The sequence below is a fragment of the Epinephelus lanceolatus genome, chromosome 12 (genome assembly GCF_041903045.1).
Source record: "Epinephelus lanceolatus isolate andai-2023 chromosome 12, ASM4190304v1, whole genome shotgun sequence".
NCBI classification, from domain to species: Eukaryota; Metazoa; Chordata; class Actinopteri; order Perciformes; family Serranidae; genus Epinephelus; species Epinephelus lanceolatus.
Window position 1 is genome coordinate 35,341,241 of NC_135745.1, and position 15,856 is coordinate 35,357,096.

The 15,856-nt window shown below is 40.7% G+C and overlaps 1 protein-coding gene across 5 annotated transcripts in view; it reads left to right on the forward strand.

Moving 5' to 3' along the window:
• Nucleotides 1-7,577: 7,577 nt before the first annotated feature.
• Nucleotides 7,578-15,856, forward strand: part of per2 (period circadian clock 2) — a 36,488-nt gene continuing 28,209 nt past the window's right edge. For all 5 annotated transcript variants that reach the window (XM_033636444.2, XM_033636447.2, XM_033636448.2 and 2 more), the window contains exon 1: nucleotides 7,578-7,718. The gene's annotated coding sequence lies outside the window, so the exon portion shown is untranslated. The remainder of the gene's footprint in view (nucleotides 7,719-15,856) is intronic.

The window sequence follows — 15,856 nt, forward strand, 5'->3', positions numbered from 1 at the left end:
TATTCTGCTCTTGCAGCCACGAGTGATGTACTGTAGGCGTATTTAATGCTCCGTATAATTAATGGGTGAAAGCAAATCGAGTTGTGCTGGATAACGTCCTTCCAGCACTCTAATAATGATCATAGTATTTTTCTGCTGGATGCTAGGAGAGCAACATTTTTTGGTGTGTTTGCGTCAAACTGCCATGCCATTATGGTATTTCTTGTAGCTCAGACTAAATTTGCGAGAGAAATCATCTGCCACTAATCTACTGACAGTGCTTTAGAAATTGAAAGGTGCTTTTAAAAAATCTGTCACATTACTGTAACTTTCTTGGCAGGAAATAGTGTAATGCATGTTTATGTGCTGTCCACCCACACGCTGTCTTACACTCAAATAATTACGCAGGCAACGTAGCCACATAAGCTTGAACTCTCTTTAAACAGATTATCCAGGTTTCTCCATGACGCTCAGACCTAACAATTCCTAATCTGCCTAGTGTTTCCAGGTCCTTGTCTGGGAAGTTTCCTGTAAATTTGTCATAGAGAGAGAGCAATAGTTTTTTTTGTTTGTTTAAACTTTAGTGAGTTGGTGCACACAGTGTTATGTGTATTAACTTATTACTTTTCTACAGTCAGAAGAAGATAGAGAAAATAAACAAAAAGAAACAAAAAAAGTGACAAACTGAATCAGCAGTCATGGTAACAAGTGTCCATACGTATCCAGGATCTTGAAGTCTAAACATCAGTTAGTCCATGAGCTAATGTTGTAGTACTCGAGATTGGTCTTGGTCTCAAGACCATTTTGTGAAGGTCTTGTCTTGAAATCAACCGTGTTTTTACTCAGTCTTGGTCTCTGGTCTTGGTCATGGCATGGTCTCAGTTTAGGTGGTCTTGAATGCAACACTGCAAAGCATTTTCCACTTGGTCATAAATCATCATTTTCTTTCATTTTTTAACAAAAACATTTTCTCTCACTCAAAGATGATAGGTCATTTTCCCCATAGAATAAATCTCTTGGGATCTCTAACCATTGTTGCTGAGCCATTTTTCAGTTGCGATGTCAATGTTCAGCTCCCTTCACCCATTTAGCCTTGATGTAGATGAGGCTTTACAGTCTTTAGATTTTGGTATAGCACCAAGATCACCTTGAATCTTGTACCACTGTATTTCTGCGTCATTACATCAAGCGGTCCATCTTAAGTTAAAACCCTATCTAGGCAAGGCAAGGCAAGGCAAGTTTATTTGTATAGCACAATTCAACACAAGGTAATTCAAAGTGCTTTACAGAGACATTAAAAGCAACAAGACACAATTTAAAACAATAAAAACAGTCAATTAAAAGGGCAATCTACAGTTTCTGATAAACTGTCAGCTATGTTTTCCTCAGGTATGAGAACCACTGAAATGTAAAATAGAAAGAGTGGGAGCTGGCAGCAGTCCATCCCATCCTGCTTCTTATATCTGTAGCCTGATGTGAAAGTATCCCACATCATCTGGCAGCAGTCCCGTCATTTCCACTAGTGACGTAGTTCAAATGGCTGTTACTGTGGAAATAGCACCACTTCATGTGAGGGTGGGAGGAAGACTGCAGACTTCTTTATCCTGTGGGAGTGCACGCTTCTTCCTCCTACAGCACGCACAACCTCTGCATATCACGTCATGTGGACTATTGATAACACAGATTTTTACCACTGTGTCAGTTCTGACAAAATCTCAATGGCTAAACCATGATTTTTATCATTGTGAAATGGGATTCCAGTTTTGTGGTATTATGCCTTGAAGAAGAAACATGCTTTTGCTCATGTCCTCTTTATGCGTCATGGTACACTGAGACCTTGGGTATCACATTTCAGAAGAACACTCATAGTCCTCTAACTTTTGGATAAAAGAGGAAGTTTTAAATGATTAAAATGTAACTGAATGAAACTGTTTTTGTCCCTTTTGTCAGTTAGTTAACAGGAAATCTTAGAAATGGCAGATTTCAATGGGAGGTTTCAAAGGAAGGTTAGTTAATGGGCCGAAGGAGAAGTGACCAAAGCCTTAATGATTATTTGGTACAATATCAACACCCTGGCCACAAGGTCAGATATCCTGGGTGTATGTTCACCTATTCTGAGTGCTTTCTAGTTAATCTCTGCTTTATTTCACAATGATATGCCAAATTGCATTGGTTTAAAGGGATATATGTAATTTGAAGTGGGGTTGTATGAGGTACTTATCCATAGTTAGTGCATTACAGACTTTAGATGTTGGCTGGCTCACCCCCAGTTTGGAGGAGCAGGCAGGAGCACCCCCACAGAAGCTAAGCAGTGTACTGCTGTGGACACGGCAGCAGCAAATTGTATTTTTGCCACCTAAAAAACAAATCAATAACAGTTTAAGTGTGCGCTATATTGAGACTTTGAGAGATTTTGACGCGGGCAGCCCTTTCGACTTCAGTTCCTCATCTGTGCTCTTGTCAAAGCCACCAGACTCCATTAACAAAAACAGTAATTTAAGCTCGCTGAACATGGAAGGTGCTGGTCTACCGCTGCCTTGATGAGTTTGTTTGTTTATGTTATTGTGTGAATTTTATGCATGCGAACTAACCCCTGTAAATACCAAAGTCACACAATGACACAAAATAACTGACCGAGGCAGCAGAAGGACAGCAACTCCTGCATTTAGCACTGTTAAGTTACTGTTTATGAGAATTATGGCTTCAGTTCCCAATCAGAAATCACTAAAACAGTGAAAATATTCTAAATATAGTGTACGTTTGAACTGATTCTAACTTTTCTTAGGTGTGCCTTTTTCAGGTGGCTAAAATATGTTTTGCTGCTTGACCCCTCCATTGCAGTACAGTTCTTATAGCTTCTGTGTTGGTATTCCTGCCTGCTTCTCCAAAGTGGGGGCGTGCTAACCGCCATCGACTTTATGTAATACACTGACTATGGATGTGTACCTCATACAACCACACTTCAAAAGATCAGAACTGCTACTTTAATCTCTACACACAAATTGCTCAACTGTTGGATTACCACATGACTCCCAGGGTCAGTGCCCTCCACACGCTCAGCTACACAGCATTATCTTGATCTTGAGTCTCTAAGCAAGACACCAACTGTGCTGGCCTCATCCATCCCATCCATCCATTTTCATCCGTTTTTCCGGGGGCGGGTTGCAGGGACAGCAGGCTGAGCAAAGCACCCCAGACGTCCCTCTGTCCAACGATGCTTTCCAGCTCCTCCTGGGGGACACTGAGGTGTTCCCAGGCCTGATGAGATATGTAATCCCTGTAGTGTGTTCTGGGTTTATACCAGGGCCTTCAACCAGTGGGATGTACCCAGAACACCTCTAATGGGAGGCTTCTACCTCAACCCCCTCAACAGACCCCTTTCAACGCGAAGGAGCAGCAGCTCTACTCCGAGCTCCCTCCTGATGTCTGTGCTCTTCACCCTGTCTCTAAGGCTGAGCCCAGCCACCCCATGGAGGACACTCATTTCAGCTGCTTGTATCTGCAATCTCATTCTTTCAGTCACTACGCAAAGCTCATGATTAAAGGTGAGGATTGGGACATAGATGGATCAGTAAATCAAAAGCTTTGCCTACTGGCTCAGCTCCCTCTTTACCACAACGGTCCAGCGCAGCACCTGCATCACTGAAGACGCTGCACCAAACTGCCTAACCATCTCATGCTCCATTTTACCCTCACTTATGAACAAGACCCCAAGATACTTGAACTCCTTCACTTGAGGCAGTAACTCTCTCCCAACCAGTGTGTAACAATGTTTCCCAGAACTTTACACCTTTAAATTAGTATTGTGTGTATTCATTTAACCACACCATCTCATCAGTATTCTCTACAACCAACTTGCAAGATGATCCTACGCGCCTCATGTTTGTTGCCTGCAGCATGTTTTGAGCGATATTAGTAGTGATACTGATGCTCATATATGGGAGCTGTCTCAGTCCACCCCCTCATAGCGGGGATGCCCTCGTTTTCAGAGGCCGTGGTAGCTGATTTGCGTCACTCTCACACTTTTACTTTCAGGCAACACACGAGGGAAGCACTTTCATCATCACGCCTCATCATGTGGATTTCATCATGGGTATTATTAATCCTAGTTCCGTGGTTTGGATGTCTGCGTCACTGACTGCGTAAGGGTGGATTAGCTGTAGACACTCGCAACGCTTACTTTTCCATTTCATGTTAAGTTGATGGGGTTTTTTTAAATGCTGGGGAACCAATTTTAATTCAGGCTTTGCATGGAGTTGAAATGACTCCATCAGGAGGTCATTTTTAGTAGTGATAGTATGCATGATTTTACTGTTACTGTTATACATCCATCCATCCACCTCACCTCACATGATTGTATGGCGGAAGAGGTTGTGACTGAGGTACATGAACATCCAGCATGTGCATCCTGCTGCATGTAACTGGGGTTGCACATGCCCACACACTTCTCACCTTTTATCTTTGCATTGGCTTGGCCTGACGCAGATCACAAGGCAGCTGATACCAGTCAAGACCGGCCAGCTCTTCCAGCCATCTGGTGCTGGTCTGTTCCTTATGTGGAAACTTGTTTTTCTGTGCAAATATAGATTGCGCTACAGACTCTGTTCCATCTGTGGGCTCAGATACTGATGAAGGAATCAAGACAGCAACCATTTTTATTGGCTTGTTTGTTTTGTTTTTGTTGTTAAGGATCTTTTAATGATAAAATGTCAAAAGCTGTTCATTATTTATGCAGTTTGTTAGACGGAATTGACTCCGCCCATACAAATCATACATGTTCAGTACTTTCTTTGTGGCTTTTGTCCACATATGAAAGCAGTACAAGAAAAGTGATGTTGCTCCAGGTTTCAAAGGGTTAACACAGAATACAAGAAAAAAAAAACCTTGCTATACTCTGTGGGTATAAGATATATATGTATGGAATATTTATAGGATACACAATATAAAGAATATACTAGAATACACTATAAATATACTACATTACAGCTACTAAAATATAAAATATATAGCCTATATAGGATAATATATTACCAGTGGGCCTACAGAAGACAAGTTAAGACATTATAACAACATAGCAAGCTGTCACATTTACAGATCAGTGCAAATAAAACCCAACATTTGCATCTTGTGATGATTATGAAGTGATAATGTCTTACACCTTTTCCATTAATCACTGCCCTGTCTTGACATTGGGCTGATGCAAGGCATCTCTGTAGCACAGATGGTAAGACAGTGTCACAGCAGCATCTCTAAATGTGTGAACGCAGGTCAGTGTACTGTGAGAAATACGTTAATTTCACAATGGTGTGTCAGGATGTAAACAACTGGCAGCGAGGATAGGAAGAAATACTGTCACAATACAAGTATGATACTTGACTGAGGGTCACACTCATCAGTTCCAGCACGCATTGTTAGTCTGTAATTGGAGTAATGAGTGTTGGCATCTGTTGCCAAAGTCATAATCTCACCAATTATAATAGAGTAAACAGCAGCTGGGTCCAAATTTAGCCACTAGGGGGAGGGTTAACTGACTCAGGAAAAAAACAGACTTCAAAACAATCCCAAACACTCAGTTGAGATAATAAATTTGTTCAGTATGAACATAATATATATGTATGTGCAGTCTTAGCATTGACCAATTAATATGTTTAATAATGTTTAGATATACTTTATTTTGTGTTGCGCTTATGTCTTGTTTTTGCTTTTATGCTTGCTCTGTGCTTATGTGCCCCTTTATGGACATGCCATCGATCAGCTTTTATCTGTGCTTCTGTGCTTTTGTACATTTTGGTGTCTTTTTCCTACATACACATTCACCATTTGGCAGATAAATAGATGAGGAAAGGTTGTGTTAGGGAAGTGCATATGTATTTTATAACACTGGGTGGTACTTGGACTGTAAATAAACTGGGTTCATTATTTATTTATTTAATTAGGTTGTAAAAAGACTGGGGATAGTTGTATATTAGTTGTAAATAAAACTGGTACTTTGTTGAAATAATGTATGTGTCGAAAGAAGAATGTAAGAAAGGTGTAGGGACATGTAAGATTAACGTCTACCTACTCCTTTTCAGACACTGTTATCTTTGTCTTGTTTGTTTATTTTTATTTTTAAATGTCAAAAGCTGTTTTATATTTATGTAGTATGTTAGACTTAATTGACTCCACCCATAAAAATCATGAGTTCAGAACTTTCTTCATGGCTTTTGTCCAGTACGATAGATGGATGAACTGATGGATGAACTTAATTCGTCGCAAACTGGCAAAAAAGTATTTAGATACAGTAGCAGGTTATGCAGGCAGTAAATATACATATCAACACTATAAGAGTCATATATAAAGAGAAATATGTATCACTAAAGAAATAGACACAACAAATCAAAGGAATTAGATCCCTTTGAAACCTGAGCAAATTGGCTTGGTTTCTATTGAATACATGGGAAGAAGGCAATGACCCAAAAAATAACAATTTTTTAATTAAAAACAAGAAAATTAGTTTAATAATAATAATAATAATAATAATAATAATAATAAAATACAAACAAGGAAATGACCAGGGGAAAAAAACATAAAAATTATAATTCTGTAACATAATTTTAAATATATAATAATGATAATTACAAATATAGTTTTTCCTTTAATAATTTTCCAAATCTATTATTATTATTATTTTATTATTATTATTATTTTTTTCATTTTGTGAAACTTACACTGTCCCTTTCAAAATAAAATAAACATAAACATTTTATGCATTTTTTAACATTAACATATCTCATATTAAACAACAGCAACAAGATAAAAGTAGATGAAAATCAGAGCTTTGAATCTAAATATCTTCATTTAAATACTTATTTTTGCCAATTCATCTACTGTGTTATGGCATGTGGGTGAACATAACTGCAACATATCTTATTACGTGGTATGAGCAATAGTAGCAAAACCAAATAAGAATAAATGACAATAAAAAGTATTTTTGTTACGTATATGGATCATAGAATAGGTTATATATGCATGTCAGTGCAAAAACAACGCCCCCAAAACATGATTGTAACACTGCAGTTATTTTTATGTAAGAATGGATATAAGTTAGGTAACATGCACGACCAGAAATACCCTGTGGTACCACATTTTTCTGCACAGTCAAGGAAGTTTCATGCTCACGCGAATGATGACACCGCGCAGTTCACCCACATTGGCCACACACACACTTGTATAACCGTTTAGATAACAGTCGGCCGTGCTGAGCCGCTGTGAACCAACCATCGGCACTGCTTCATTCACCGGCAGCTTCGCCGTAGTGATTTGCTCGCGCCTCTCACACGCCGGAGGTAGCCGTGGGTTTCCACGTGAAAGCAGCGACAACCTTATGTAAAAAGACTGGCAGCGCGAGGGACCAATAGCAGTGCGGAGCGGCGGTTAGCGTTAACGCCCTCACGGGGGTGGGCGGCACCTATTGGCTCACAGCTTTGTGAGGTAGTGATAGACGGCTCAGTGGACCAATAGGCGAAGAGCAGGGGGTGGAACTTAGGGAGGGGCTCGAAATGAGGTCACTGTCTTCACTGGAGATTCAGGGCAGAGTCCCGGTGTACCAGTAAACCCAAACGAGGGACAGCAGTGTGTCAGAGCAGCTACGGACCGTCGGTACCAGCACGTTTGCTCCCGTCGGGACCATAAAGAGCTCTAAAACACATCTCTACATACCGGAAACAGCGGGATCGGTTGAGGATTTCATTTGAGAGGTTGGTGGAGTTTTACTGACTATGTGTGCGAGCTATAACATTAATGTTTATTATCGGTATTGCTGTGTGATAAGGGTGTTTTTATAATGCGACAGATGACGATAACATCACCGTTAATGAGCTGGGGTCTGAATGTGTAAAATACTGTATAAGAGCATGAAAAGTGGAAGTTGCATAACTGTGTCAGTGAGACTCAATCCCGGTCAGTAGACTACAGCAGGCCACCAGCCCTGCTCACATGACAGCAGGGAGGTCAGTCCAGCGGCTGGGGGAGTTAGCTCTCAGAGCTGTGACATGAATGTGACTTGCCATAAAATGACTTTACATTTACATAAGGACAGTGAATGTAGCCTATCACGCGGTTTCACCGTGGTGATATCACGTTGGAGTTATGGAACAGAGCTGTCAGAAATGAAAGTGGAGGGCTTGTCAGAGTCACATATGGTGCATTGTAGACGTGCTTTCTGGTGTCACTGTCTCAGGGTGAACTCCGACACAGCGCCTTACATAAAGAGTCCACTGCAGCAGCAGCACATGGCAGCAGCACATATGCAGCACCGATTAGAGAATTTGCGAGATGTGAGCGATGGTTTTCCCCGAAGGGACTGTGTCATCATGCTGTGATGCTGAGTGCGTGGTCAGCTGGCTATGAGGTAAAAGTCTTACATAAAGACGACATAACCTCGTGCAAGCATTCATTCATGATTTGCTCTGACAGTATGTTTAAGCTGTCTGTGGCAGAGGTGGGGAGCGCTTAAAGTCAACTTACTATAGCACAATTTTACTTTTTGTGAAAGTCTGCTTTTAATAGGTGTGTTTGATGCTGGTGTGTTATAGTTACAACCCTACAGGCATTTTCATGAGATGATTGGAGATTACATTCCTCCAGTTATTGTCAGCTTAATGTCATGTGTCTCCAAAAATATCAACTTTCAGAAATGGAAAAATCTGCCCATTTTTAGCCCCATGACACAATGCATTGTTGCCATTATGTAAAGAGCTTTAAACATGGAGTTTCACCCTGAAACCATGACATTCCCCTCAAAACTGGGGATACAAGTTCTTACTTGACAGTGGCAGTATTTAGCACTGTTATTAAAATAATCTTTACTGGTTTATTTCTGATACCTGCTTGCATTTTACTTTTAATACTTGGTTACTTTTACTCAAGGTGAAAGACTGAATGGTGGACGTTTTACATGTATTTGAGGCAGTTCCCAGTCAGGACAGAGATGGTGCACTGATAATAATATTACAAATAATGCATTTTATATACAGGTGCCTTGCAGAGCACTCAAGGACACCTTACAAGACACAGTTAGAAAACATGAAGCAGTGTATCCAAAGGGTCTTATATCATGAGTCTCCAAAAATGTCAGCTTTCAGGAAACATGTAAAAATCTGCCTGTTTTGAACCCCATGACACAATGCCTTTTTTGCCATTACGTAGAGTTTTAAACATGGAGGTTAGAGAATAGTTTCAACCTGAAAGCATGGCAGTCCCCTCAAAACTGGGGATACAAGTTTTTACCTGACAGTGGCAGTATTTAGCACTGCTGGACTTTAAATCAAACATTATTAAAATACTCTTTACTGGTCAGTGCATTGATAATTTTCTTAAGATGCCTGATTGCATTTTACTTTAAATACTTGTATGCTTTTTCTTAAAATGAAAGATTGAGTTGGGGACTTTTTACATTTATTTGAAGTGGAGAGGTGATAATAACAAAAATAATGAATGATATTCATAGGTGCTTTTCAGAGCACTCAAGGACACCTTAGAAGACACAGTTTGAAAACAAGCACCAATGTATCTATAGATCATAAACACAATTCAGTAATATACAATAAAAGTTAACAAAATGACGAGACAAAAATCATAAATATTAGGTATAAAATCATCATCATAAAGTCGTCATCAGTGCAGGTGTCACCATTAAGATGAATTCAAAGTCAGTATGCATGGTTACAGATAAAGAAACATAAAGCCAAGTCAATAAAGAAGCAATCCCAAAATCAGGTGTTGGTGATGCGAATGATTATGAACCTTTAGGTAGTCTGGCACCATTCAGATTATCAGCCGCAAGTATGAAGTGGCAACAATCCACCTTTGCCTTTGTGCCTGTAAAGGGAGGAGAGAGGACTGACGCATGTACGGCTGGTGTGGGTGAAGTCCTTTAGTTTCGCTTATCTTTGCTGGCAGCCGAACGTGGCACGCATAGGGTATAAACGTCCACGCCCATTATTGCAACAGGAGAGGAGGTGCTTGCATATGCCTTTTTTCTTCTTATTGTCAGGCAAACTTTATTCAAGGGTTGGAAGGATGCTGTCAAAGCAGATCATGTTTCAGGACAGTCTAGCACTCTTAATCAAATATTTTTAAATGTGGTTTCTCAAATTGGAAAAGTTTGTGTGGACACTGATTATGTATTTTCCTCTCAATTAGTGGCTCTATGTGAAGTTCACTGACTGAACCCTGGTGGTTTAGGAACTGAATGGTAATCTTAATCTTGCCTCTGTGATGGGAAAGTTCTCTCTCGATCTAAACATTAAAGCCTCCACTCTGTTTTTAGCCTCGAGGAAAGTGGATAAAGTCCTGGGTGGTTGTGGAAGGTGCAGCACAGTGTGTAGTGTGCATCGGATCTATTATGACTGTTAAAGGTATCCCCGAAAGTAAATGTAGGTCAGTGAAAGAGAAAACATCTCTGTAGAGCAACTTCAGTCATGTCTGTATGTGAAAAAAACTCACAGCACTTGTTGCCCTAAGGGTTGGATATTAACCACTGTGTTTGCCTACACACAATAATCAAGATTACTGTGAACCTTCACGTTAAAGTAGGGAAAATCAAAGAGCACGGCAATAGACTGATAAAACACCAGACTGCATGTTGATGGTCAGGAAACCTGTTTGCAAACCTTTCAAAGACAAGGCTAATTGTTTTTCTTTTTAAGAAGTGTACCTGTTGGGTTTTTCAGAAAGGGGGTGGGGTTGCATTTTAAGTGATGTTTCTGTGCAGATTTTTAAAATGTACTCTATTTTTAAGACCAAAAACTTTGAGAGTTGACTTTTTGGGTTGAACAGGTGGCAGCAGATCAGTTTATAGTGACTTGGGTTGGGAACCAGAAGGTCTCTGGTGGACTGGAAGCTGGAGAGGTGCCAGTTCGCCTTCTGGGCACTGCTGAGGTGCTCTTGAGCAAGGGACCGGATCTGACATGGACAGCTGAGGGTGTTCAGTTGTCACTTGGGGTGACAGTGCTCACTTTGATTTAGTTTAAAGTGTTCTGAAAGTAGAGTGAGGTAGTTACAAAATACCAATTGGCCAACTGAACTGTCGCTTGTCACTCCCCCAGTCTGGGAGCTCTAGTGCTCCGTGTCCGTGGACCGCCTATGATAATCTAATTAAAATGTGTATTCCAGGTATTTTTATTGAACCAAAGATGAAATTACATATGTCATGTTGCAGTACCAGCGCTCATTTTGTTTTACATAGAAGAGTTTTTAAATAAGTTCACAGATGCAAGAAAACATGAACATGAACATGGAAACGAGACAAAACGTAGGTACATTAAATGTGCATAATGTACATAAAGGGGGGGGAGAAAAAAAGGGGGGAAACTAAGTCTTAATTACAGGACTTCCTTAACCCTTTCTGTTCCCCTATACATTAATATAATTAACATTTGGATTAGAGTATACAACTTTGTTGGTGTTATATGTTGTGAATGGTCATGAAAGTTTTTATTGTGGGTCCTTGAAAAGTTATGAAAAAGTTTTGAAATTTTGTCCATAAAAATGTGTAGGAACTCTGGATTAAGTAATCTAGTTGTTGGTGCTAACTTTTTTTGTATTGAAATATTACACCCAGGCAGAATCATAGCTTTTAAATTTGTGTTGCAGTTGTTATGGGGTAACATAACATCTGCTATAATAACTCTAAGTATGCAGTGTTTGACCCTATCTGACCCACTCATTCTCAACTTATGTAAATCATCATGCAAATTGAGTCCATTGTACAAGATGATGATGACACACTTTAATTAAGGAAGAGAACGCATGCAACATGATACACGGTTATGACTCTGCGGCTGTTGTATAAGATGGTTTGAGATGCAGCCTTAGATAATATGATCAGAGCGCTGTGACATGCTTATTTTTCACAACAGACAAAAGTGAAGGAATATTTTATGATGACTGAGCATAGCAACAAGTTCAAAAATAATGAGAAAGAGGAAGATAATAAGGAAATCTCTCACAGGCTCTTTTGCTGTCAGTTTAAGAGAAGTGTGTTCACCATCAGTGGCAACAGTGGCTAGACCCAACAAATTGACCAAACATAGCAAACTTTAATTTCCAACCCTGATTACAAACTCTATTTTAATGATTTTAAGGCATGTCTGAATGAAGTGTTCCATCATTTTCACAATTAAAAGGTAATTTATTTTAAATTACATCCCTTTAAGTCCCCTAAGATCCAGAAAGGCCAAATGAGCAACATGTTCCCAACAGGTCAAGATTTGTTCCTTTGATGGCCCACAACGATTTTTTGATTGCATTAAAATGACTGAAGCAGCCCAAGAGGAGTGATATATAATCTGTAATTGTGTTATGTTTCTCATCTCACCTTGTTAGCCACCTGTTACATGTTGTACCCACCTCAGTGTAGGATGTAAGCGCTTCCAATGGCATCAAGCTCCTTGCAGGATAACACAGTTTAAAATTAGGTTTGGTGGGCACATAGGAAATCCATGTTACTCTCCTCCACTTCTTTTGCTGCAGCAGCTCAACCGGATGAAAGAGATTCAGTTATGACAGTAAATAAGAGATCACAGATATTGAAGTAGCCTCAGGTAACTCTTACTGCAGACGTAGATTTGATATTTATAGGCTCTTTTCAGCTGTAGTAAACAACTTACTTTACAAAAAGTATATGCTCAGTGTTAAATACTATGTTAGTGACATTCTTATTATTTTTTAAAAGGATAGTGCACCCAAAAATGAAAATTCAGCCATTATCTACTCACCCATATGCTGATGGAGGCCCTGGTGAAGTTTTAGAGTTCTCCATCCACATCCCTCACCCCCTCCGGCGGGGGGAGCGGCTAGCACACCTAATGGCAGACGGGGCCCCAGACTAACGTCCAAGAACACAAAATTGAATCCACAAAGTATCTACATACTGCTCATCCGTAGTGATCCAAGTGTCCTGATGCCCCGACATAAAAATTTGTATCGAAAAACGTCATATGAACTCTGTTTTTAGCCTCACTGTAGCCTGTAGCTCTGACTGTTTCTCTGTGCTCTGCGCTCACGTGTGCGCGCTCAGGGTGATCGGTGATGCAAGAGCATGGTCTCTGAAGAGCAGCAGTCTCGTCAGTACTGATGTCCAGATTCTCAAGTGCAGGCATCGCCAATTCCCAGTCTGAGCAGCAAAGACTTTCCTTATCCATTGGCATTGCTTTGCATTTGAAACAACTACACCACCAGGTTTTCAGTGCTCGACTCCGGTATTCTGCGGCTGGCTCAGGGTTAGGCTCATGAGCTGCGGCGGCTGCTTCATCCAGTAGCCTGAGTTCCGTCCGTATACTCGGGTTCAAACAAATACGGATCAACAAAGAAATGCTGTTCCTCCTCAATTTCAAAGTCTTCAGACATGTTGGGCTGTCCTTTGCTAAAAGACCGTAGTGCAAATTATCTTTTAGCTCTGTGGTTACTGTTGTCTCCCCCTGCGGTGCGCATGTCACGTGATGTAAACACGGGTGAGCAAAGCTCATGCTTTCACTGGTCGCATGCACACGTGACCACGGAGCACAGAGAAGCAGTCAGAGCTACAGGCTACAGTGAGGCTAAAAACAGAGTTCATATGACGTTTTTCGAAACAACTTTTTATTTCGCGGCTGCAGCACACTTGGATCACTACGGATGAGCAGTATGTAGATACTTTGTGGATTCAATTTTGTGTTCTTGGACGTTAGTCTGGGGCCCCGTCTGCCATTAGGTGTGCTAGCCGCTCCCCCCACCGATCTCCACAAGGGATGTGAGGACTCTAAAACTTCACCAGGGCCTCCATCGGCATATGGGTGAGTAGATAATGGCTGAATTTTCATCTTTGGGTGCACTATCCCTTTAAGTAAGTTCACATTTAAGTGACTGCTCTATTTTGATTAAGTTATGTTTCTGTAAACATAGAAGTGCAATTCACAAATATGTTGCATTTGCATGCTTACATATCATATCAATGTTTCTAATGTGATGTAGTATCTAAGATGATTTTGTCAGCTGGGGGAAGGAGGGGATGGTGGATGGTGAGTCATTTAGGATGCCTGCCAAGCTGCAGACTACCATTCGAGACCAACAAACAACAAAGCGGTTGTTTTTAGCGAGTTATTGCTGTGTTTCCTGTTGCTTTTTAGTTCCCAAATGTGGGTGCTTTTTAGGGACCGTCGTTGTGTTTCCTGCGGCCTTTAAGCCCCCAAACATGGGTGTTTTTAGGCACCCATGGCTGTTTATCCAGTGGCCTTTTAGTCCCCAAATGTGGGAGTTTTTAGAGACAATTGCTGTGTTTTCTGCAGCTTTTAAGACCCCAAATGGGGGTGTTTTTAAGTGATAATAGCTGTTTTCCAGGAGCTTTTTAGCCTCAAAACATGAATATTTTTTAGTGACCTGTGGCTGATTTTCTAGTGGCTTTTTAGTCCCCAAAAGTGGGTGTATTTAGAGATCATCGCTCTGTTTTCTGCGGCTTTTAAGCCCCCAAATGTGGGTGTTTTTTAGCGACCTCTGGCTGTTTTTCCAGTGGCTCTTTAGCCCTCAAATGTGGGTGTTTTTTAGGTACGGTCATTGTGTTGCTTGAGGCTTTTTAGCCCTCAAACATGGGTGTTTGGGGTGTTTTTTTGCGACTTGTGGCTGATTTCCAGAAGTTTATTATCCCTGAAATGTGGTTATTTTTCAGCTACCCGAAGCTGTTTTTCCAGCGGGGATAGTGCCACGAGAAGCAGTTGTCTTTTTTTACCAAGACATCACTGCATTTCCTGTCGGGATAGAGGCACAAAAAGTGGTCATCTCTCTCTCTGTTCTACTCTGTTTGTATTTTTACATCAAGCATAGAGGAGAAAGTGTATCTCTGTCTATACCTGCCCTGTCTAAATTACTAACTGAGCTTGAATATAGTCACCGTCTGTCTTAGTATCTCATCTCATCAGAGTGGACATGCTCACCCAATGCTGTCCTTTAAAGACCATGTTTAGATAGTCTTTCTCTTTATCCTGTAAATCTGCCGTCCTCACAGCTCGAGTGTCTCTCACCTTCTCTCTCTGTCTGCTGGCGTTGAGCCAGCAGATTTGGCGTGATAACGAGCTAATGAGGTTGATGTCTAGCAGTTGCTGTAGTTTGTGACTGGTGTGAACTCGTGGACTTTGTGAATATTGGTCATACTGGCAGTCAGCTCTTTAACTTCAGACCAGACTTTGAGTAGCAGCCCCTGTCAAATCACTTCTCAATGCAACAAAAATGTCTCCGCCAGCGGTTTGTGCAGAATGTTCAGTATGAATAGTATGTTAGTAATAACAGAAGGCTTTCTATGAAGGGGCTATTTTAATCTTATTCTCCAGAAAATAGCTTAACCCCAGCGCTGAGCTTAAGTGTTAAACTTTGCACAGAAGTCATTGCTGAACTCATTGCTCTGCTTTGTCTTACCAAACTATAGCACCCTGCTTGTTCATTTGCTTTTTCTTTATTGCCACGTTCATATGTTTGTCTATTGACCCAGTTCACACAGTGTACCTACATTGTGGTAGGTCAGTGATAAGCAGACTGTGAACTCATGTCTCTCCACCATCCGACAGGGCCAAGGGTTTGGCTAATTATTAATGGAAATATTTTACTGCTCATTTTGACATAAAGTTTTGACAAAACCATCGACATTGTGCTGCATATTTCATGGGCTACTCTGTCTTCCAGATGATACAGTTCATCAGCTGCAGCTGGGGTTTCATACATGCACTGAAAGTTTCCAATTTAGTGATCAGCCTTTTAATACAAAGTCAGGAAGGCAGTGTTGGCCTGGTGCTGTCTCCTCAGCCTCCCCTCTGCATAAGGTGCTAATTTAGAGAAGAGACTTCAACTATCTATACCTTATGTAATA